This window comes from Ambystoma mexicanum, chromosome 2p (assembly GCF_040938575.1).
Source record: "Ambystoma mexicanum isolate Mex_15411 chromosome 2p, UKY_AmexF1_1, whole genome shotgun sequence".
Lineage (NCBI taxonomy): Eukaryota > Metazoa > Chordata > Amphibia > Caudata > Ambystomatidae > Ambystoma > Ambystoma mexicanum.
In genome coordinates, this window is record NC_090923.1 from 918,587,067 (window position 1) to 918,610,480 (window position 23,414).

Below are 23,414 nucleotides of genomic sequence, written 5' to 3' on the forward strand. Positions count from 1 at the left end.
CGTGTTAGTGCTACATAGCTCATGCCATCTTTAAACACTGTGCTACCAATATCTATAAAGACCTTGTGATTTGTGAATGGTGACTGTGTATGCTAGAGTTAGAGAAAATTGTTCTCTTGCTACATACATGTCTTTGAAAAGAAGGAAGCAGGATGTTGAGCATCCTATCCTTTTAACTTCTGATAGTTTGTTAAAAAGAATATTGACAAACTGAATGTTGTTGTCACGTGGGTATGTTTTGAAAGCCAACAACTGTAACAAGTGCTACATTTACTAGTCATTGGTCCACGTCAAGGTTACGTTTCAGCATTACTCTACAGTTTAAAGATTATTTTAATATTTCCTCCAAACCAGCTGTGTTTGAGATAGAGTTTTCTAAGGTATTTAGCCTTATTGTGGCTTGCTCACACATGGGTAGTGTCATACCATGCACGTCAAGTTTGTCTGTGGAGCAAATTTGAACTATTGGTTGCATTTCTTTTTTCAACATTGTTCCATTGAATTGTGAACAGCTTGCAAGAGATGGCATCAAGGTCATACAGTTTACATTTTTGTGTGCTAATTTTTCCATGAAATCAGTAGCACATGACTTATGGTCATAGAGTACATGGGTGTGCCTTATTTTTAATATAGATTGTGCTTCTTGAGATAGTACACCAACTCTAACACTTTTTAAAATGTTGGCGTATGTGAGGTCTGCAGACTAACACATGTTTTCAGTAAATTCTTTGTATTGGAAATGTTGCCAAAGGTTGACATTTCCTATGCTGCCAAGAGTTTTGTAGCATAATTTGTGCCCTAAGGTTTTAAAAATAAGTTCACCTCTAACTCGTGTTAATTGAAGAAGATCTCCGAAAACTATAATGTGTTTTCCTCCAAAGAGTTCTTCATAGGCGGTTTTCAGGGTCTCTTGTAATCTGAGGTGAATGAAGGCTGACATTAGATTGGAAACCATGCTTACCTCATCTATTAGCAGCATTTGAATTTGTTTGAAAACTCTGCGTAGTTCCATTGCCGCTTCTGGAGAAAGTTTGTAATAGTCTAAACTTGTTTTGGTGTTCTACTGGAACGAGTAGTAATCGGTGTAAAGTGACATTGCCTATGTTGTAGGCAGCTAAACCTGTGGGGGCAGACACAACAGCTGATAGTTGGTTGTTTGTCAGTTGTTGGAGGAACTTGCTGATGATTTTGATTAAGAATGTTTTGCCTGAACCAGCTTGACCATTCACGTATAGCAGTATAGGTTTGTAGTCTTGACAGGTACCAGTTTTTGTTTCATAGTGCACACCATGTTCAATTTGTTTTGTTATTTCTAGGAAAATGCTACGCTGCTCATTGTTTAATTGTGATTTTAGTAGAGCAAAGTCTTCTGGAGATTGCTCATACTGACACATGGTGTTTTCTACTTCAGACATGGCTAATTCTGCCTCATTTGCTATTAGTGGCTGTCCAAGTGGTTCTTGGCTTCCTGTTACAGAAGGTTGACTGCTGTCAGGAATGTCCACATCTTGTTGCTCCTCGAGTTCTTTTTCTTGTTGCTGTTCATTGTGAAACATTGTTTTGTACTGTGTAAAGTTTATGTCTGTTATAGTGCTTTCATTTGCTTTGAAAGCGTCTTCATAAGAGTCAGAGGTATCTCGTAAATCTTCTTTTCTCCATGGTTTAAAAAGTTGAAGCAGGGACATGTAATACAGTTCTTTATGTTGAGGAGTTTTTAATGACAATTTCATATGATTAATTAAGCTTTGTTTGGTAAGTTTCACTAAGCTGCCTTCACAATTTTCCACTTTGTATCTACCTTTCTTATCATGTGGTTTAATATTATTTTTGTATGTGAAGTTTTGGGCTATGTGGTATAGACATATGGTTTCCAAAGTGGTACTCCTGTTTGGGTAGTATGTGTCTAGTAAGCTGTTTTTCAAAATGTCTTGGCTGTTGGGATCATTTTTGGCTATTGTTGCTCTGTCTTCATATGACTTGAGAACTCTTTTTCTAGATTTAGCAGGACCAAGTCTTAGCCATACTATATTTTCAGATTTTCCATACAAGGCAGTACCGGTTAAACGGTCTGCAGCTTCATAGCAGCCACATTCTCTATGGGAAAACATTTTTATGACTAAGGTGTACAATTTTTGTGATAGAGTTTTGTCAGATGATATGTCATCCCACAGTTCTTTGAGCTCTGTTTATTCTGCATTGGTTAAGTAGGCTGTGGCATATCGTGCAACTGCAGTGGAATTGTCTGCAATGTACTGAACATCTATATTTGCATTCCATAGGAGGGCAATGAATTGCATTGTAATCATTGATGTATTTTGATCCTTCTGTTCTTTTTATGTAATATGTGATTTACCTTTGACACTATGTCTAACTGAAGACATGAAGTTGTTTACTTGACCTGTTGTTGAAACAGGTCTAGGGAAACCAAAGCGGCATTTGGTGTAGTATTTCCCTTTGTTTTTATATTTGCGACAACAATACTTCCCACATTTGTGTCTTTGAAATTGTAACATTTTTGCAAAGGGATTTCACAAGTGACATATTTTTGGATGAACTGCTAAACAATGGCATCACTGTTCTGACCAAATTTAGGAGCATTTTTAATCCACAAAAGCATGTGGATGCGTGGTGCTCCTCTGGCTTGGTTTTCTTTTCTACAAAAGAAGTGTTGCACATCTCCTAGGAGAGGAACAGTTTTATTACAAATGAAGAGTAGCATAGCAATGAAGCCATGATGGAAATATATTGATACATTTACAGGATCTAGAGGGCAAAGTTCTCCTGTTGTTTTTATATCTATATTTGTTTTGTTTTTGTTTGCTATGCATAGGAAATCATGTACATCTTCCCATGCATATTCTGAACAACTTAATGTCACAAACCAATTGGGTGGGCCAAGGTTTCTTATCATACAGCGTACATCTGCATGAAGTTGGAACCAGTATTCTTTTGTGCCACGCATGTTTGCTAAAAGATTTGTAATGCTTGACTGTAAAACTTCCTCTTTTTCTTGCACTTTTTGTAGTAAATGCATAGCTGACACATTTTGAAAATTGGTACCTGATTTTAATGTGTGTGCAACTCCGTAGCATAGACTTGCTAGTTCACTTTCAAAGAGAAGGTGGAATATGTATTCCATGTTTTGTCTGAATCTGAGGTCTTCACAATACATTTGTAAAGAGTGGTATTCTGATGCTATTATTTGTGTGGGTCTTTCATCGTACCTTCCTCCTTTTCCAGTAGGAAAGAGTAGAAGAAAGGCTAGTGCTTCTATACTTTTTTCTCCATATGCTGATTGGAGATCCTTTGGCTTGTCGCATTTGGTAAGTTTCCAGGGCATCATCTATGGTGTCTTTAGAGTATAATGGGTGAATTGTATAATGGTCTAAAATATTGGATTCTGTAGTAGGATCTAGAAGTTGAAATTGACCAGTTCCTGACGAGTCTTGAATTATTTCGGTGGTTTCCCTCAGGTTTTCTTCAATATTTATTTCTTTGTATTATTCATTGTTGTCTTTTAGATATTGCGTAAGTCCACGAGTTGTTGCCAAATTTGTTTGTCTTTTGTAGGTACGCCATTTACTAAGATAATCAAAGATTGATCTATTGGACGTTCCATTCTCAGAGTGTGTACATTTTCTTTGAGATCTAATGGCAAATAAACTACTTTGCCACGAATGCCTTTCAGTAATTCGGAGGGAGGTAGTTTTGTTCTTTTTGGTTGACGGCATATTATTGCTTGAAATGAGTGCACTGTTTGAATTATGATGCTTTCATACAAGTTAAGTTGTTGCAGTGGTTTTGGTAGTGGGAATAATTCCAAGTTATTTATGATAGCACGTGTAGGTATTTGGTTGTTGTCATGTTTTGCAGTGCAGTAACTGCAAAGTATTAAGGGGTTAGTAATTTTGTATTTGTTTTCTGCTATAAGATAGAGAGCTAATTGGAACTACTTAGAATCTTCATTGTCTTCTATTTTGTACATTATGTTTACAGTTTTTGTGCTATTCTTATAAAAGTTCCTGCGGCAACACACACACACATTGTTTGGTACTTCAGCAGATGTGTTTTTAAACTTTAGTATTTATTTTTTGTATGTGTGTAGTAGAAGGTTGCCATCTGTAAAGTTGTTGCTAGTCTGTTCTAAAGCTATTGGATTTTGTAAGTGGCTTTCACTTCCAAAATATTTTCTCTGGATATGCTCTTGTCATGATGCCTACCTCCAAGGAGCCAGGTCCGACCCAGCAACCCCAGAGGCAGGCATCATTCCCCCCAGGGAAGTGTCAGCGGGCCCAAGCTGGGGCCCTTTGGACACAGTCCTGGCGCCTTAGGCGCCAGGCTCATGTTGGACCCCTGTCCTGGCGCCTTAGGCGCCAGGCTCATAAAGCTAGACATGTGTTCAAGTGTTTTAATGTGCACTTACCTGATGCAGACCATGCTGCTACATCCAGGCCCTCTTGAGGCCTGAATGGAACTACTTTACCTGTGGGACTACTTTCCACCTGGGTGTGGTCAGGGAAGGATACATACCTGATCGGTGGAAGGATACATACCTGGAACTTCTTCCAAAGCTATTTAAACCACACCCGATCAGCACCTCACGCTTCGCGTTCTGCTCCTCGCAGCTGGACGCTCACCGTGTCAGCTCCTGCATCTGGACTTCAGCCACGCCTGTCAGCATCCTGGGTCACCTGCAAAGGGAGATAAGAGAGAATTGGAGAGAAAGAAGACCTTACCTGCTAAAGCTGCATCATGGAGACATCACACCGACGATCCTGAAAGGGAAGACATCATTTTTTAAAAGCATTTCGCTTCGATCGCTGCAGCGCTGCATTTCACTCACCTTTCCTGGGCACCTCCATCTTCAGCAGCGATCATCCGGATCCGCAGCCACTTCCCAGAGCCTAGAGAGAAAAAGACAAGAGCACAAGGTGAGAGAAGGAAGGGAATAGGAAAAGCTCAGTTTCCTTCTAAGACTTACCTGTTGGGTCATTCCCATTTCATTTCGGGTCCTGCCGCTTCCTGGCATTCCGGACCCTGGCTCCTATGGGGAAAAAAGACAAAGACATTGAATGAGCGAATGCAAAGACATTACCCGAACGCTCATCCAGAATTTACCTGTCATTTACTGGAACTGCACGTTTCACTTCGGGTCGGCGCCATATCTCCGGCATTCCGAACCCCGGCCCCTAAGGGGAAAAAGACATAAGCGTTAGCGCTTGCTGCAATAAGACAATGAACCTTATTATTAAGCTTGAACTTTTGAACTTGCAACAGAACTCTTACAGCGCCTTACCTGAATAGTCAAGCGCTTTGAAACACATTGTGTATAGGCGCTATATAAATAAACGATCATATCATATCATATCAAGCTTATTTGAACTCCCATCAAACCTCAATCCAGTGAAGTAACTGGGTTTCAACGCGCCCCTGCATCAGAAGTAGGATGGAGAACTCATCCTTCCAGACCCTAAGGTGAGACTTCACGGGGAATCGTGGAAGGGTATCGTGGAGGGTTGGAAGGGAGTGGGAGGCTTGAACATTATTTCGTCAGTAGGTAATACTCCCTTTTCACGCACAGGGGAATATTCCTGCGAGCCGGAGAAGCCAGAGTAGAGGGGCCCTTCCTGTCCATCTTCAGAGTCCTGCGCTTCACCATTGAAGAAGCATCAGCACTCGAAGCCAGACCTGCGCCTCCGTGGGAATCAGGTGAGCGTGACAGCTCTATTTCTTCCCGGACTTGTGGCATAGTACAGTTTATGAACCAAATTTCTTATAGTTGAATGGTGTGTTGCTATCATTTTCATATGGGGGAAGGTGCTTTTGCAAATAGGTCCAGAAATGCAGGCTAATGAATGCCCTTGTAGTCCTTTGTATTTTCACACTGGACAGGAGTCCATAGTTTGTAATAGTTTTATTTTCAATTTGTCTTTGCCTTTCACATACTGATTGAGGAACTGGCGTAAAGATGTGAAAGATGTTTTGCTTATGTTACACATTGATGTGCACTGCCATTTGTAGGCTGGACGCATTCCTTCAGTGGAATGGAGAGTTGATACTAAGTTTTCTGGGGATATTTTTGTGAGCACCATTTCTTGTTCCATAATGGTATTATTAAGTTTTTCATACCCTCGTCCACTGCTATGTATGGCAATTGGGTTTCTTTGCTTTTGTTTGTGTGCTTCTTCATTGAAATATGGTTCTCTGCTGGTGGTGTGACTCCACTCACCTCCACAGATGTTTGCAAAGCTATCTCTGTGTATATTCCGGTTATCGAGAAGTCTTTTTTGTAGTTTAGTAGTTAGTTTTGTTAGTGGTTTCATTCTGTTTAAAACTAAAATAAATAATTTCCTTTTGAGAAGGATTGCACTGCTTATGAGAGCTTTCAGGATTCATTTTCTACGGTAGGTTTTAAGGGTTGTGCATGATTTCTCTCTTGTTTTTATAAGGTTCTGAAGGACTCTGGCGGAACATTTTTTGTAAAATAATTCTTTTGGTATGCTTGTGGCTACATCGTGATTTATAGGTGCAGTGTTAGCACTAGTGGTAGCTGCAGTCTTTTTAAAACTTTCTGTTTAGTTTAACATTTTGATAGAGGAGGCAAAGTTTCTTTAATGGAAGCTGCTTTTGTTTCGCTTAGTGACTGTATTAGCTGTTTTGTTTGAACCTTTTGTAGAAATTCTGCTAGAGGTGGATGCTTATTTTGTACACTTTTATTTGGATTTACTCCACTTCTGTGTTGCTTTCTACAGAGTTGCTTTTTGGTAGACATTCTTTGGGGTCTGTTGGCGAAAAAAAGAAAGTGTGGTTTGGGACGTTGTGCAATGTATGTGTGCATTGTGCATGAGTGTCTGAGTATGATGGTAGGCATCTATGTAGAGGTGTGTGATTGTGCAGTGGTCTGTTATTTCAGTTTGGGACGGCTATTCTCGTATTTGTGTGTTACTACACTGGTGTTCAGATGTCAAAACCCAGGGATAACTCCTGACACTCCTCCTCACCTGTCTCTTCAATAGAACTGTCAGTCGCTTCAGCTTCTTTTTTCTTGCGTGAATTCCTTAGTACCTTAGGCTTCCTCTCCTTCTTCTGATGTAGATAGGGGCGAGCTCCCTCAGAGGCCACTTTGACAGGAATGTGAACCCAATCTTGGTGAACCCCATGGGGCAAGCCCCCAAAAGTCCAGGGCAAAAGTCAAGGGCGTAAAAAACCCTGTTAAGATGTTAAAGCTGTTGTCTTGCCCAGGATTGTTTCATCTTAAATGAAGGCTGGCGCAGCTGTAAACCTCTGTGAGTCTTAATGTATGAAGAGATGAAGCAAGGAAGAATCCAATGTGAAGTATACCAAGCAGATAGTCCACATGAGTGAATAAGATAAAGCTAACTTCTTGAGGGTTAGAAAGCTCTTGAAAATGCCACAGAGACAGTCTATGGCCTTTAAGCCTAACAGAATGGTAAGGAAGAAAGACACAAAGAGGGCAGACAGGGTAAGTATACAACACAGAACAGAGGAAAAATAGGAGTAACATATGTCCAGCCTACCGGGAAGAAGAGAGAGGACGCCTGCGGGGAAACAGAAGAGGAATAACCACTCGTGGTAACCCGGAGCAGGGAGAAAAACCGAGCCAGAAGACGCGACTTCCACTCTACGAATAAACAAGGAAGTCGCGGTAGGAGAAATGGGAGGAAGGGGAGTCAGCACAGACGACCCAAGCAAGACGAACGAGTAGAAGGTAAGCAGACCGCGGCTACCGGGGCAAAAAGCATACAGCAGCCGTGGACGTACTGTTAGAAAAGTAAACCAAAGACGGAAAGAAGAAAAAAATGACAACAAAACAATAGCTAAAGATACAAGCCAAAACTACCAATAGGGAAAGCAATAGCGAACTAGATAGAAAGATATCTAAGAAAGGAAAATAAAAATAAAGGAGTGCAGAAAGCGGAGTTAAACGAGTATTACTTTAAGATTCTAAAGTATCACCCGAACGGTGCCTAAAGATTAGGCAGAAAGCAACAGAAGGAAAAGGCAATAGAACATGAGTACACTGTATGAGAAAAGGAATTAGCAGCGAATACCAAAAGACAGATATAACGCAGGGAGTGAAAGCACCAACCTACTGTTATAGTGCAAGCGGCCATCTTGAGAGAAGACTAGACCGTCAAGGTGGGACTATGGTCGGCCATTTTAGGTGTATCTCCACCTCTGCAAGTGTTTCCACCGTCGATGTATGACATCAGATGACAATACAAAAAGTGCACCTGCTGAGGAGCAATCAGTAATACTGAATCTAATGCTTCAGGGTTAATACAGTTGTTTGTTCTACAATACTAGAATTCTACAGTGTTTGAGTAACAGAACATTATGGCAGTATTGCACTTACTTTTTGGGATGTAAAGAGTAGCTTTCTTCCAAGTTCTGTTTCGTACTTCAGACACTGCTGGTTTTCAGGAGAGTGGTCTTCACTGCAATAGTGAAATAAAGAAGTTAGCAAATATGTGTTAATAGCACTGTTGTTAATGTAGACATGTATTTGTTTGTTTTTGCAGTAATAGTGCTGTCTGATAATTGTGCATAGCATGTAGATGCAGTTTCCTTTGTCTATGTGCATTATGTATATTTTACTTAGAATCTGTCAGTTGAACTTGCCTTAGAAGTGATTACAATAGTAAGCACACAGAACACCCTTTGGTTTTTAAGACAGTGTTATTTGATGTTAGGAAATATGAGAAATAACCATATGCCTTTCTTGCTACTTTTACAGGGTAAATGGCAGGAACTCTGGTGAAACGCATGCAATGTATGTATTTACAATGCAGGGAATCTTCTACTTACCCTGGATAAGTAGTAAAAATGTTGTGCTGGCATTTCTTTCATCTGCTATGATCAAGTGTCCCTTTAATGGTGTGTGTTTTACAAGTTTTCATTTACCCATATCACAAGACAGAACAGGAAACCATTCATTGCATGCATTTGAATATGGTTGTTGCCATTTACAATCATACTGTTTTTTCTCCCATCTTTTAACATGAAATTACAGTTTGTTAGACAGCTGTGTGTGTTGTGTCTGATTACTATTGTAATAATTTCTAAAGGAAGTTCAAATGATAGATTGTATGTAAAATTATTCCCAGAATGTATAGAAAGGAAACTGTATGTACATCCTTTGCCCTATAATGCATGGAATTCTATTATGCTTGAAATGTGGATAAATAGGTGGCAGTGGTTACAGAAATGACAGAATGAATGAAGCGAATAACAGTTTGCACATTACAACTATTAATATGGGAAAATGAAAATTTGGAGAGTACGCAGCTTTGCAAGTCACACTTGATCATAGCAGATGGGAGAAATTATAGTACTTCTTTACAGGTTATACAGGGTAAGTGGCAGTTACCCTGTATATATGCATTTATACTAGAGCTGTACATGTACTGTACACACAATATTCATACCTGTAGTTTGTGTTCATGCATGTGGGTGTGCATGAACCTGCAAGCAGAAATCTTGGAGAGTTTATAGTAGTTGTTGCTGTAGGTGCTTTGCAATCACAGCAGAATTGTACTCAGAGTGATCTACAGTACATCTAAAGTGGTGACCTGTGAGGATGGAGTTAGATGTAGAGTTCTTCGATGTGATTGATTGATTGATTGATAGATGGTTGTGTGACTGCTTAACAGTAGCCAATGAGGGAATGGTGAGAGAGTGAAGTGGAAAATGTAGAAGGGCTGCCCCAGTGTTACGCACTCTGCGGACCCCAGCGCACCTTGTTTGCACGAGCTTTCGGTACTCCTTCAAGAGTGGCAAACAACCTCCACACCCAAGATTCACAGTGGCTGCTACTAGTAGGGATTTCCATTACCTCATCCTCGTCATCCTCTTCATCCGCCTCTGCATCCTCATGCCTGTTCCCCTCTCTAGGCCCTTGGGAAGGTGGTGGTGGTGGAGGGTGTGAGGGTGGTGCTGAAGCTGAGGCAGTAATAGCAGGAGCAGCTCGGGATGCCATCAGGAGGGTTATGGAGCTCAGCAACCATGAATCAGGAACCTGCACCAATAGACAGCAATGACAGAGAATGTCAATATAAGCAAAATAGACAGTGCTCTGTCTTGGTAATCCAAAAGCAGAATAAGGAGGACCTCTGGCATGTGGCCTTTTATAGGGGTGCTAGTGTGCGCTTCGCGGACAGCCGCGCTGTCCACGAACACTTCAAACGCTAAAAAGGGTTCAAAAAGTTCCAAAAAGTATCCAGATTGCTAGGGACATGGTCTGGGCATGTGCAAGGGTGAAGTTTCACAGGATCACAGGAAAATACCTTGGATTGCTAAAAAAAGTACTTTGTGTGTCCAGGGGCCCAGACTGTGTTCGCGAACAAGGACCCACGCTTAGCGTGAGTGCGGTCACATGAACCTTGCAGACACGTTCGCGATTGGGACGGATGTTCATAGACACAAACATGTGTGGGGTCAGTTGTACGCATGCGTGTGGGTTTTCTACGGACAGTGTTCATGTCCCCGAACTAATTAAAAGTGCGACACATGTGTGGCGAACAGTTACAGACAGGCGCGATGTTCGTAGGACCCGAGGATGTGATACGCATGCGTGCGGGTGTCCTACGGACAATGTTCAGGTCCTCGAACTAATTAAATGTGCATCACAACTTTGCGGACAGGCGGACGGGCTATGTGTTCTACAGACATATTCACTCTGATTGCAGACAATGCGAACAGGGGGGATGTTCTTAGGAGACCTTATTTTGAATAATAGCGGACATGCAGACAGATTCTGTGACCTGCGGACACCTCCATTTTGATTGCGAACAGTGCGGACAGGAATAGTGTCCTTAGGAAACTCCCATTTTGGTTAATTACGGACATCCCGGACACCTGCGCTGTCCACGGACACCCTAGCGGCCTTTTTTTAAAAAAACACAGAGGAATATAGTAACAGCATACATCATATTTTATTATTGTATAAAAATATAGAAATTATAAAAGAGAGGGGGAAGCAGAAATTGATACAAATACAGGGGAATTAGGGGTTTCTACATGTTGAATGGTAGGGGAGGAAGGGATTGAAGTCTCATCATAACGCTTTTGGTGATGGGGATTTTTTTGGGGATGGTTGGCTGGGACATGAAGAAGGGGTACAGGTACATGTGGGACAGTGATATTTAATTTTTTCCATGATATGGTTTTCTACAAAGTTTTTCAAAGTAATGATATTGGTCATTAATTGGTCAATTTTTTGCTCTAAACGCTGCAGATGATTTTCCAAAGTGTCTGTTTTAGTATTATTCTTATTTTCTGTATGTTCTGTTAAAAAACAAAAACCCCCCTCCTCCAATCTTCATCAGTCTCTTCCTCCAACCTCCAGCTCTGTCCCCCTGCTCTCTTCTAAGTACTATTCATATGACCCTATCTGAGCACTTTGAGGGTTCAGTCGAAAAGGGACATGACCACTCTATAATTGTTGGGGGTGACTTCAATTGTAAATGTGCAGCAGGTTCCAAATTGAATGCATCTAATGTTATACCCCTTTCCTCTCACACTAGTGTCTGTAGAGGCATGGTTTGGGATAATTTTGTGGCTGTTTGGTAACTAATACAACTTGAAGTGATGCCTCCTAATGATTCTCCTATCTATACTTGGCATAGGGGAACGACATCATCAAGGATGGACTACTTTTTTATATCTAATCTTTTGAAGGCAAAGAGTGGTCCTGTAATTCTGTCCGATTCATCCCTAGGGGATCATATCATTTTCCATTTTGCCATTCAGTTTTCCCTCCACATTTAATAGTTGAATCCAGCCCTCTCTTGTTTATCTTTAGACAGAGGTGGACTAACGCTAAAATGGAATAATAGAATGAGTTACAAGTTTACACACCTCTTGATCGATTCAGTTTATAACTGTAGTTGGTTGTGTAATACTCAGTGGACTGATCGTGAGATGGTGGAGAAACTGAATGATTCTATTATTGTATGTTTAAAACATATAACTTCACAATATGTTACTCCGAACATCAAAACACTTTCCTATATTTGCCTTTGAAGAGTATTAAAGGCAATTAAAGTATTACACTTCTAAAGATGAAGGGGCTTCAACCAATTGAGTACTTGATTGCAAAGAAACATGTTTCCCAAATACATAAGAACTTTGTAAAATCTCTTAAAAGGGAATTGCATACGAAGGATAATCAATTAATGTTTAAACATCTTTGTAATGTCAAGGGAGGAAAATTTGGGGGCACTATTAATATAACCATAGGATCATCTCGTTCCATAGTGGATTCTGCTGTTAATGAAATTGCATGGGTGGATCACTTTCAGAAAACGTTTCATCCGCCGAATATACTCGGTGGGATACAAGATCCAACTGAGGGCCCTGTGATTTTTGGTATTTTTCCATGGACAGAGAATGATATTGCATGGGCTATTAATAAATTGAAACCGCCCAGGGTCCCTGGCCCAGACTGTGTTCCCCCTTTCGTTTTGAAGAAAGCATCATCCATGTGGACATTTCTTTTAAAAACACACTTTGATTATATTTTTGAGACCCATCACAGTCCATCTGCGTGGTCTCAAGCAATTATTATCCCCAGCATAAAAAGGATGATCCTACTACGCCGACTAACTACAGGCCAATTTCCTTAATTGATGCCACTATTAAAGTGTTTGCTCTCCTTTTATTAAGAGATCTTACGACAATAAGGCAATAGTCACCTATCTTGTTTCGATTTCAAGTAGGGTTTAGACAAAATATGGGGACTTCTCTAAATGCCACTGTTTTGGCTCACCTACGTAACAATGTGAAACACAATCAAACCGGTCCTATATACATGGCGTCTCTTGACATACCTTGTGAGATTGACTGTGTGATTCGATCTATTCTGTGAACTAAACTACTGAACCACAATATTTCACCTAAATGTGTTCAGCTCCTGGCATTACTTCATAAGAACACTTCCCTTAATATTCGGCTGACCTTGGAAGGCGCACTTTCTAGATCCATGTCATCTTTAGTTGGCCTAAAGCAAGGATGCATATTGGCGCATACGCTTTTAAATGTATACGTTTGTGACATTGACAAGTTGTAGCAGGATTCTAACATCTCTCCTGTCAGACATGGCCACTTAAGGCTACATTGGTTAGTCTTCGCTGATGATTTCTTTTTTTTTTTATAGGACTTCCTTGGGTCTGCAACACAAATTAAATCTGTTTTTGCAATATGCTTCGTTTAACAACTTACAGGCCAATGGAAATAGGTCATAATTTGTCATATTTTCCAATACAACTAAACCAAAAACTATGTGCTTGGTTTAGAGTAATGAGAGACTAGATCATGTCCCCACGTCAAGATACTTGGGCTACAGTCTTTCCAACACCTTTTCTATTCTAATGTGGAAGGATACTCTGAAACATAACCTTTGCCCTCTCATTTCTCATATAATTTGTTTGTTTTCTAGAGTGTGTGAATTTTCTATTCTCCCTATTTTTAAGATACTACCAAATGAAGATTAAGCCAGTTTTGTTATATGGGCTCGGTATGTCCCTTATTGACCTTGGCAACTATTTGAATGTTCACTAAGGCAAAATATGGAAGGAGGTGTTTGGTCTTTCTACACCAAATGGAATTATTCGCCATGAGCTGGCCCTAATATCTCTCCATGCCCGTTATTTATGGAGACAGCTAATGAACTATGGTAAGTTTATCCTGCCACCGGTAAATAACTCTACTGCGAGCTTAACAAAATAGCAGAGGAGTCCTCTGTTCAGTCTATTAATTTGTATAAACTCAAGATGCAGGGCCTTTTAAATGAAATAGGCTCAACGGAGGAAGAACTAATTAATCGTCCAGGAGGTGTAAAATCTAAGCTCTTTAGATATGATTGGATGGTGACAATCGACTTAATTAAAACATATTCCTTGTATTCGGACTATTCCCAGTTCCCTCGAAAAAGACACCAACCTCCAGTCTACTTATTACGCTTTCCATGTAGAAAAGAATTCACATTGTAAATGCGTTTTATACTACATCAGTTTCCTACCAGAGAATGGATGAAACATTGGAATTCATTTAAAGCACCAGGTATTTCCACAAACTGTTGATTTTGCACTTTGACAGAATTCATGGAAACTTTATGGCATTGGGTTGCTGCTTGTCCTTATTTTCATTCATTCAGAACTAGGTTTTTTAAAGATCTAGATTCCTCTGAATCTGAATTTGGAATGAACCTGTTTTGGGCTAAACTGTTGTTTAATATGTGAAAATATCTCACTAATGATTGCACTATATCACTTTTTAAATGTTGTTTTAAATAATTTTATATGATTTTTAAACTGCATTTTATTCTTCTCAAATTGTTCATAAATCTTTTACTAATGATGAAATTACATTGTTATGTGTGGATTTTGTGTAAGGTTTGTTGCAAACCATATCACAATAAAAATGTATTTAAATAAAAGAGGGCAATGGGTTATGTCACTCCATTAAATTTATATATAGAATTTGGACTTAACACGGTAACCATTATACAAGCTACAAATCTACCTTAGCAACGATTTGGACAATACACATGGCTTTAATTTAAAGGCATTTTTGAGGAGGGGGTTGTATTCAGAACCTGATAGAAAATGGCCCACGTGATTTACAATTGTCAGAATTTAATATTATAAAATTTGACATAGACTAGGAAAAATCTATTCCAGTTCTTGAAGCTTTGTAAACAGGTGGTATATGATTCTTAGCATTCTGGTTCACTGCTTACTGCCCACATAAAATGTTTACGCTATTAGTTGGTTGACAAATGGTTAAAGTAGTAGCTCATATCAGAGAGTATCTACACTACAGTTCAGAATGTTGAGACCTAAAGGTGCAAGATTTAAATAAGTTTGGGTTGCTAAATACCTTAAAAGTTCTTAGAAGTGAAATGGCAAGCACAATAATGTCATATGTTGATCAAAATCATGTTCTCTTTTTTAGGAAAACGGATGTGCATTGGGGAAGGTTTGGCTCGGATGGAGCTGTTTCTGTTTTTCACCACAATTCTGCAGAATTTCAAGCTCCAGTCGACTGTAGACCGGAAAGATTTGGATATCACACCCACGTTGAAATTACTTGGCAAGCTACCGCCTCCATATGAGATCAGTCTCCTCCCTCGGCTATAGAGAACCCGACTGTTGGCCCCACAAGTGCTGAGGGCCATTTGCTACATTCTCAAAAATGACAATTACAGTAGTGTTACATGCACTGCTGAAATAGATTTATCTAACTTTTTAAAATTAGCAAAATATTCATATCTCCTAAATTATTGGGCAATGAGAAATCTATCAAACGCACTAGATGGGTAGTGAAGGCTTCATTACAAGTTCGGCAGTGCGGCCAAAAACAGAGTCACCACTGCATTACTGCTGCATTACTGCACCACCGAACTATGGGTTTAGAGGTAAGGCCAAGAAAGAACCTCCAGCAGAATGCTGCAGGTAATTACTCTGCCTTACTGTGCCAAACCACAAAATCAGCGGAATTCAACCAGGGGTAATTCTCCCGAAATCCCCATGGAGTCCTATGATTCCTGCAATTAGTTTATTTTGTAGGGATTCTTCTTCTTGGTGCTTCAGGCTGTTTGTTTTCCTACATGCTGTATCCTTAAACACGTAATAGTCCCTGCCCACATTGCTGGAAGATCGTGGACTCTTGTATCCAGTTTGCAATGGATTTTACCAGTAGTATGTTCCTGGGACTTTCAAGGACATCCCACTCATGGTCTCAGCAGGCAGTTTACTTGTGAGTTTGGCTTTCTCAATGTTCTTTATTACTGTGCACTATACATTCCAACCTGCAGTCTCTCTGGCCATTATGTTTCCCCACTTAATTCTTCATTCTATGACCTGGTCTTCAGAAACCTACAAAGTATTTTTCCTTTCTCAGTGGACTCTATGAAAGTGCTCTCTATTTCACTTTCATATTGCTAGGGTTACCAGGAACTTCACATTCAGAGTTCCATCATGCAACAGCTCTCATGAGTCAGGCTGTCTAGTTTTGTTTCACAAACCCACTCTTTGGACTCCAGGGCACACTGTTTCTTGTTAGTTTCTCTATTTCCTTTAGGAGTTCATGTTCTGAGTCCCAGCATGCAGTGTTTCTGGATAAAATGGTTATCTCAGTTTCTTTCAGGATCTTAAACTTTTGAGTCTCACAATAAAGCATTCCTCATAAGATGCACCTTCTCAAACTCAGCTGTTCAAGGTGCTGTAGGGCCTCTTACTCAAGAGTGCAGCTTTACCATTTGGACTATGGTTCTTTTCTGTTGAATTCCCGGGTTGGCCTTTTGGTTACTCTTTCTCAACTTCCTCAGGCCTGCTTCATCCGCTAATCCTGTTTTTGGGTATATGCCTGCAGGCTCTACCTCTTGCCCTTGTTCGGACTGTTGTCAACTTCTTCCATCTAACTCCTCTCTCGTGACTGGCTCCACATGGCTCCACATGTCAGAGTTTCCTCTTCATGCTTCACTCACTAACTCCCATTTAGAAGTATTCATTGTTGCTTTATCACATTATGTATGGCAGGGGTTTTCTTCATCCTTCTTAGTGTTCAGTGACTCAATGCTAGACATCCAGCACCCCCTCTGATCTCTGATTGGCTCTTTGGGTCGCCCATAATTGGGCCAGCAGCAGGACAGCATCATTCACACAGCCCCATCTTTCAACTAGGGCGTTTTCTGGCCAGCTGCAGCACTGTACAAAGCTTTTCAGCCAAAGCAAGACCCGCTCTTTTCTTGCTGAGGGGCTTGTCAGCCACGGTGGTGCTGTTGGCCAGATCACCAAACTGCAGCCAGAGGTAACAGTCTTTCTAGGAGAAAATACTGCACCCACTGTCTATGGGCCTTAATGGAGGTCACACATGAAGTATGTCAGTATGCAGTGATTCTCTTCAGTGTGTATGCAGAGAGATAATGCGTGATCTGCTTATGCTTCCTGCACTGCCCAGATTGTATCACACCTACTTGCTATGCTCCGGATCAGCATTGTTACTTGGTGGGTTGGCGGTGATCTTTCGGTGGTATAAGGTGGGTTCATGAGCCATGAGCCACTGATCCTACTTGTGGGGATCATGGAAGGTGGGGCTTGCTGTGGTAGCTTGGATCCTCCTCATATTCGATTATGCAACAGTGTGCAACGCTGTGTGTTAGGAGCTGACATTACTGGCACAGTATCCTGTTGGAGTATGATCTCTGTTTCTTTGGCTGGAGGTGGAGTTACTTCTGTAAATACCTCCCACCAGCACGGAGCATGCGCAGTGTGCAACGCTGTGTGTTTGGAGTGTTGGGAGCTTGGAGCTGAGAAGCCAGGACGGTGACTCGCTTGAGAGCTGATCTCTTGTCTGGGTAGTAACCAGAACTCTCCCGGTGAATGCAGTCTCATTTCTAACTCTGCATGCTGTTCCTCAGACTCCTGCAATGAACGATCTGTGCTGCTGCGCCTTGATCTCTCCTCCCCACAACCAATTTATCTCCGACATTGAAATGCTTGCAGCAATCAATCTACCACTTCCAAATTCCCTGTCGGATTATGACTTTTGTCAAACATTGCCTGCAGCACTTCCTCTACTAGGTCTTGTTTCCTCCTTGGCCATGGCAAAAGCATCAAAGGATAAGAAATGACAGCTTAACTTAATTACATTATTTTTTTCACAAGTTTCTGATTTAAGGATTGCTTCACTGTCTGGATCAGAGCACCAGGAAAGTACAAAAGTGGGGTGTGGGGGGGGGGGGTAAACAGGTGCGTGCTAGCAAAGGACCAAACTTGAAGCACTTCACACCCAAGTCCTGTGATACAATAGGAGTCACTCTGTCTGGTGGGGCATATCCCCCTAAAAAAAAGCATGTCCTGCGATCAGCCTCTCTCTGGAGGTCACACTTCCGGACTTTAGTTTGTTTTCCAATTTACCCCCACAAAGTGTCCATCATCTATCTGGAACTGATTTCCTTTCCTCTTCCCCTGCTCCTTCTGCAATGTCTTGCCCGCTGTGCTGTTTATCAGCAGTTCGACGAGGAGGTGACAAGGCTTTGAAAATGGGACAGCAGGGCGTGCTTACTGAAATAAATCAAGTTTTATGCATCCTTGTTTCCTTATATGAAGGCCTGCAAAGAAAAACTAAAGCCAATACAGTTTTATTGGAGTCACTCCTGTTTCAATTTGACCACATCAACTTATCTGGCTGCTTAGGAATTTCTGTGTTCTCGTTAATCCACTCACTTAGACTCCAAGGTGGCGACAAATCAGCAGAAGGGAAGTCGCAAGTTGACAGTCCCCTCTATAGGCTGTCAAAAACAAGCACTGTTATCTAGTGTTCCTAGTAAATAATGGGGACAATTGAAAGTAAGGGCTCATCAGGAGGGGTCGACTTCTGCATCATCTGGGATGGACGAGGTGCTCCCTACAGCTTTACCACCTTCTCCAGTCCGGCTGGTCCCAATTGTGAACTTAAAAGCTTTCCAACCATCTGTGGTAAATAATCTTCAGGGCAAACAAGACAGTTTATAGTGTCAAATCGATCTTAACGAGTAGGATGGATACAAAAATGGCAGGAGATGAGTCTGTTGAAGAAAATCTGAGCATGGCTCCATTGGTGGAGAGAGGCTTTGTTCCAAAGCCCTAGTGCGGTGCAGCAAAAGAGCCGTCAAACTGAGAAAATCTAAAAATATCACTCAAAAAACAAAAAAAGTGAGGCAAAAATTCTTATACTGGCCCTATCTAATATTGCACTACTGGAGTCTTCATCCATAAATAAAGGGTCCTGTTCTAACAACCAACTGATTAAACGTGCCGATGGGCTGTTGGGGGTGAAAGTATCAAAGCATAAGGAGTCTGTGCCCATTTCCCTGGTAAAAAATGTGGATCTCATCCCTACCCAGCCTATGCACAGTTCTGAGAGCTCTGCCCTCTGCAAAGATGTACCGCAAAGATGTACTGCCTTTCCACGCCCGTGGAATGGCACCTCGGCTAGGGGAGGCTCTGCCCCACTTATTACATCCTGCTGTGTCATCAGCTGTGAGAAGGGGGCAATCCGTGTTGAGTCCGGGCATAGTGAATGTGTTTCAATCTATTCACCAGCAACACCACAGCTGGCAGGACTACTAGCCACAGGGCCCTGCTGGCTGGATCAAAAAGCAATAGCATTTGTCTCTGACGTTCTGTGGAAATCAGCAAACAATCGCTCCGTTTACGATTCTGATTGAGAGTGTTATTCCAGAGACAAGTCGAGCCACTCTTAATCGATCAAACATTCTGACACTCTTACAAGAAGTTGCAGCCCTGTCAAGTATCCACTAGAAAGACTTATCTAGGATTCATTTACTTGAGAGGCATAGGATGGAACGAGCAGTGATACACTTGAACTCGAAGATGTTGATGGACATTCTGGTGAACAAACGGGATGATGTGAGAGGATTGGGCTTTGACCTGGTTCCCTTCATTGCCCAGAGTAAGCAACCATCTGGGCTCCCTACTGAAAAGGAACAAAGTCTAAGAGGAAGTCAGTATGCCCTCGATGGGAGCGCAATACCAATTGAAGGGCAGCAGATTTGGTTATTAAAGAGGAAAATCCTGGCATCTGAAGAGAGCCAGGATTGATCCTGGTTGTTGGGCTCGGGACCACACTATATTCTGGACTCAAGACTTAAAAACCTCTCTCTGTAATAATTAGAAGGTTTTTTATTATCACCCTTCAAGAAACTTGGTTAACATCTTCACCCTCCCTCGGTGGCTATACAGTCCTTTTTCAACAGGCCCGTCAAGGAGAGCTGGAGAGACCATATGGTGGCCTTCTTGCAATTGTGAAATCCACTTCTGATATTCGTGTGGTGGCTAATTATGACATTCGATTTGGTCTCATCACCACTCATATAGGACTTAAAGTGTGTGGGCCCAGGATATCTTGATTGTTAATATCTACTGGCCCAGAGGATGTGTCCCCTCAGTGAAGAAATTGAGTCCTTAATGAAATTTGTAAACAATTGGTTCCAATGTTTACTAGGGGCCATGTAATTCTGTCCGGGGATATTAACTCTGAATTCAGAAACAGTTCTGTGGGTTACCACCCTGGGAGGGGTGGGAGGGCAAGTGGGGGATAAAGCAGGGACTTCATTGGAAAAGTATGGGAGGAGGGTCATATGGGCATGGGTTTAATGGCACTCAATGGCACTATTCGGGAGATATCCCATTGCGCCCGACTTGGTCTAATGGTCTTAGCAGGTCTATTATTGATTTATGTTTGTGTTGATAACTGGTTATTCACTAATTGTTCTTACTTTGAGGCTATTCCATCTGATTTGAGCGATCACTCGATGTTGGCAGCTCAATTTGATGTTTTGTTATATGGGGAAGGATCCATCCAATCGAACCAGGGTCGTCAAGGGATTTCCCTGAATGCACAAGGGAATCGTGTTTCTTAGTCATCTAATTTGGCCTCATGAGTTAACAAAACCATTAAGAGTAATCTCTCCTTGCAATAAGAGACAGAAAGGTTGGCCTCTCTCTCCATGGATAACTTTGAATGCTTTGTGGCGGATGTAAGTCGGCGTCCCCAGACTAGGTATGTGGTTGGAAGCCTCGGTACACCTTCAAAATACTCCTCATTATCCGTAGAAGAGAGTTACGAAGACGGATCAGACAAATACATAATGACCCAGTTGTATCCCTTGATGAAAAATCTAATTGCAGAAGATGCAATTGCCAGTGTTATCAAATTTGGTTTTGTGCTAGTTCTGCTCAAGGGCTTCAATTGGACTCACAGCCTATGTTGAGCACCCTTTCTAATAAAAATGTCAAGGCTTTTTGGGCATTAATTAATGATACAGATGAGTCGCAATGTGCTAGGCTGGTTAACGCAGTTTCTGAAGAAGACTGGGTCCATCATTTTGAAGTCCTTTATGCCCCACCACCCTGGAAGCCAACAACAGTTGATTTATCTTGCCTAGAAAAGAGGGAGCCCTTTGATTTTGATATCAGCCCGGAAAAAGTATTTAACGTGATTAAGGGTATTAGTAAGTCCCGGGCGTCGGGTCCTAATCAGTTGTCAAATTACCTTTTTAAGTCAAATTCATCTATTTGGGCCCCTCTTTTGTCAACATTATTTAACAATGTTTCCCGGTTGGAGCTGTTCCCTCCTGCATGGAGACGGGCACTTGTAAATCCCATCTACAAGAAGGTTGTATGATAACTTCCCCGTAATTACAGGCCTATCTTAATTTTGGATGCAGACTTGGAAGTCTTCACTTGCATTCTTCTTCAACATCTTGAATCTTGGGCATCGGGAAAGGGGCTCATCTCGAAATGGCAAACAGGGTTTAGGAAGAATATGAGCACATCCTTGAATGGAGCCATTCTTAAATGCATTCAGCAAGCAGACTAGGCCAAAAGTGGGAATCCAATATATTTTGCATCTGTAAATCTAACTTCCGCTTTTGATGCTGAAGAACCCTCATATCTTTGGCACAAACTACAGGGTTGGAATATTCCTGCAGGCTTGCTTAGACTGCTCGTAGGACTTCACAATAACTCCTTCATACAAGTGTGCCTGAATTGGCAAGCTTTATTGTCTCGTCCCGTTGCCACAGCTAGAGAAGTTATGCAGGGCTGAGTATTGGCCCCCTGGCTATTTAATTTATACATGGCTGACATTGGCACATATCTTGTTCCAAAAGCATTGGTAACTCTGAAAAAACAACATCTTAGCGTACTGTGGCTTGCTTATGCAGTTGATTTCCTTATTTTTGACTATGCCCTTGAGTCTACAGCATTTGTTGGATGGATTGTCTACCTTTGTGAAGGATCACTCATTGGCTAAGACAAAGATCATGCAGTTGTCACACATCAGGAAAAGGGTGCCCTTTAAGTGGTACATACAGAAGGTATGTTTGGCGAGGATCGACACTCTCCTTTATTTGGGCTTCCTCATTAACTCAAAACATTCTAAAACATTTATCAACTCTTAGTTGCATGCAAGGGCGACCAAGTTGGCGAACCAACTATCTAGAGTGGATTCAAGATATGGCATATGGTCTCTATTACCAGTGATCAGATTCTATGATCAGATTCTATTCTAAAAGTCTATGATCTGACAATTATGGCATACTTGCCTTATTTGGAAGCCCTGATATGGAGAAGAGGAGCCCTCCGACTCCCCACTTCCATGCCGCATTCGGCTATACGCTATGAGCTCCATCTCACCTTGCTAAAAAAAAAGAGCTAATTGGAAGTATTTTGCCCTATATAGCAAAATCTTGGCTCCAGTGGAGGGCTTGCTTTACTTGGACCTTCCAATCATATGTCGGGTCAGGCTTTTTGTACCTTGATGGACCTTGAGGACCTATCTGAGAAACTACGGAAGGGGATTGCGTGTGATTCCTTATATTTGACTGGGAATCCATGCAAAGTGAAGGGTGCACTATTTGATACAGACGGGGTAAACAGTGGAGGACTTCCATCATTATCCTTCACTGATACATCTGAGGGGGATCACAAAAATAGAGGTACTTTGGCTCCTTACCTGTCAATTTTCCTTGACAAGGCTACATGTAGGTCCTTCTAGCGCTTTCGTTTTAACATTATGCATACGAGGGATGTCCTATTTAAATATGACGCTATGAAGGAGGATCAGCTCTTCTTTCGATTTTGTCAGGATAAAACTTTTAGTGAAACTGAACAACATCTGCTTCTGCATTGTAAAGCTTTGCAGCCATTGAGAAAGAAAGTGTTTAGTCAGTTTTAGAGTGAGTTAGATCCACGTAGCATGTGGAATTACTGTTTAACACGGTCTACGACTTACGTGGTAATATATGTTGTAAAGTTTCTAAAAACTGAATATTGACTGAATTTAGTTTATTATGAATCTTTTATTTTTGGTCTTCTTAATGTAATGTTTCTTTGTCTTTGGTTATTCATTTGACATATGTTTTTTAAACATTATAATGAGTTTAACCAATAAAACAAAAAAACGATTATGTTATGCTATGCTATTTTATGTTATGTGTTATTTGTAAAGCTCAGCTGCCATTTCCAAGACCTCATGTTGCTGATGATCTTAATAAGTTGTGGTTGTGAGTCATGGTATATATTTGAGAATAGTGGCCCTCCACATCACCTTCCAGTCTAGGTTTTGTGCCAGGGTGATTCTGATAGGGTGTAGAAACCTAGAAGCCCCTCTTATGATATGATATGATAGTTTATTTATATAGCGCCTATACACAATGTGTTTGAAAGCGCTTCAAGGCAAGGGAGGGAACAGGGAAAATACAATGACATTCATACAGGCCATGAACAGTAAGCATGTGAAATGAACTATCGTACTAGGCCTGATGACATTTCTGGTAGAGCCGGAGAAAAACAAAAGGTGAGGGAGAGGGGTGCAGAAAGCAG

The 23,414-nt window shown here is 41.2% G+C and overlaps 1 protein-coding gene across 1 annotated transcript in view; it reads left to right on the forward strand.

The window, feature by feature from the left end:
* LOC138566906 (cytochrome P450 2H2-like) overlaps positions 1-23,009 on the forward strand; it is a 370,699-nt gene extending 347,690 nt beyond the window's left edge. Inside the window, exon 9 of the mRNA XM_069644634.1 lies at positions 1-23,009. This exon is cut by the window's left edge and continues 14,091 nt beyond it. The gene's annotated coding sequence lies outside the window, so the exon portion shown is untranslated.
* The last annotated feature ends 405 nt before the right edge of the window (positions 23,010-23,414 follow it).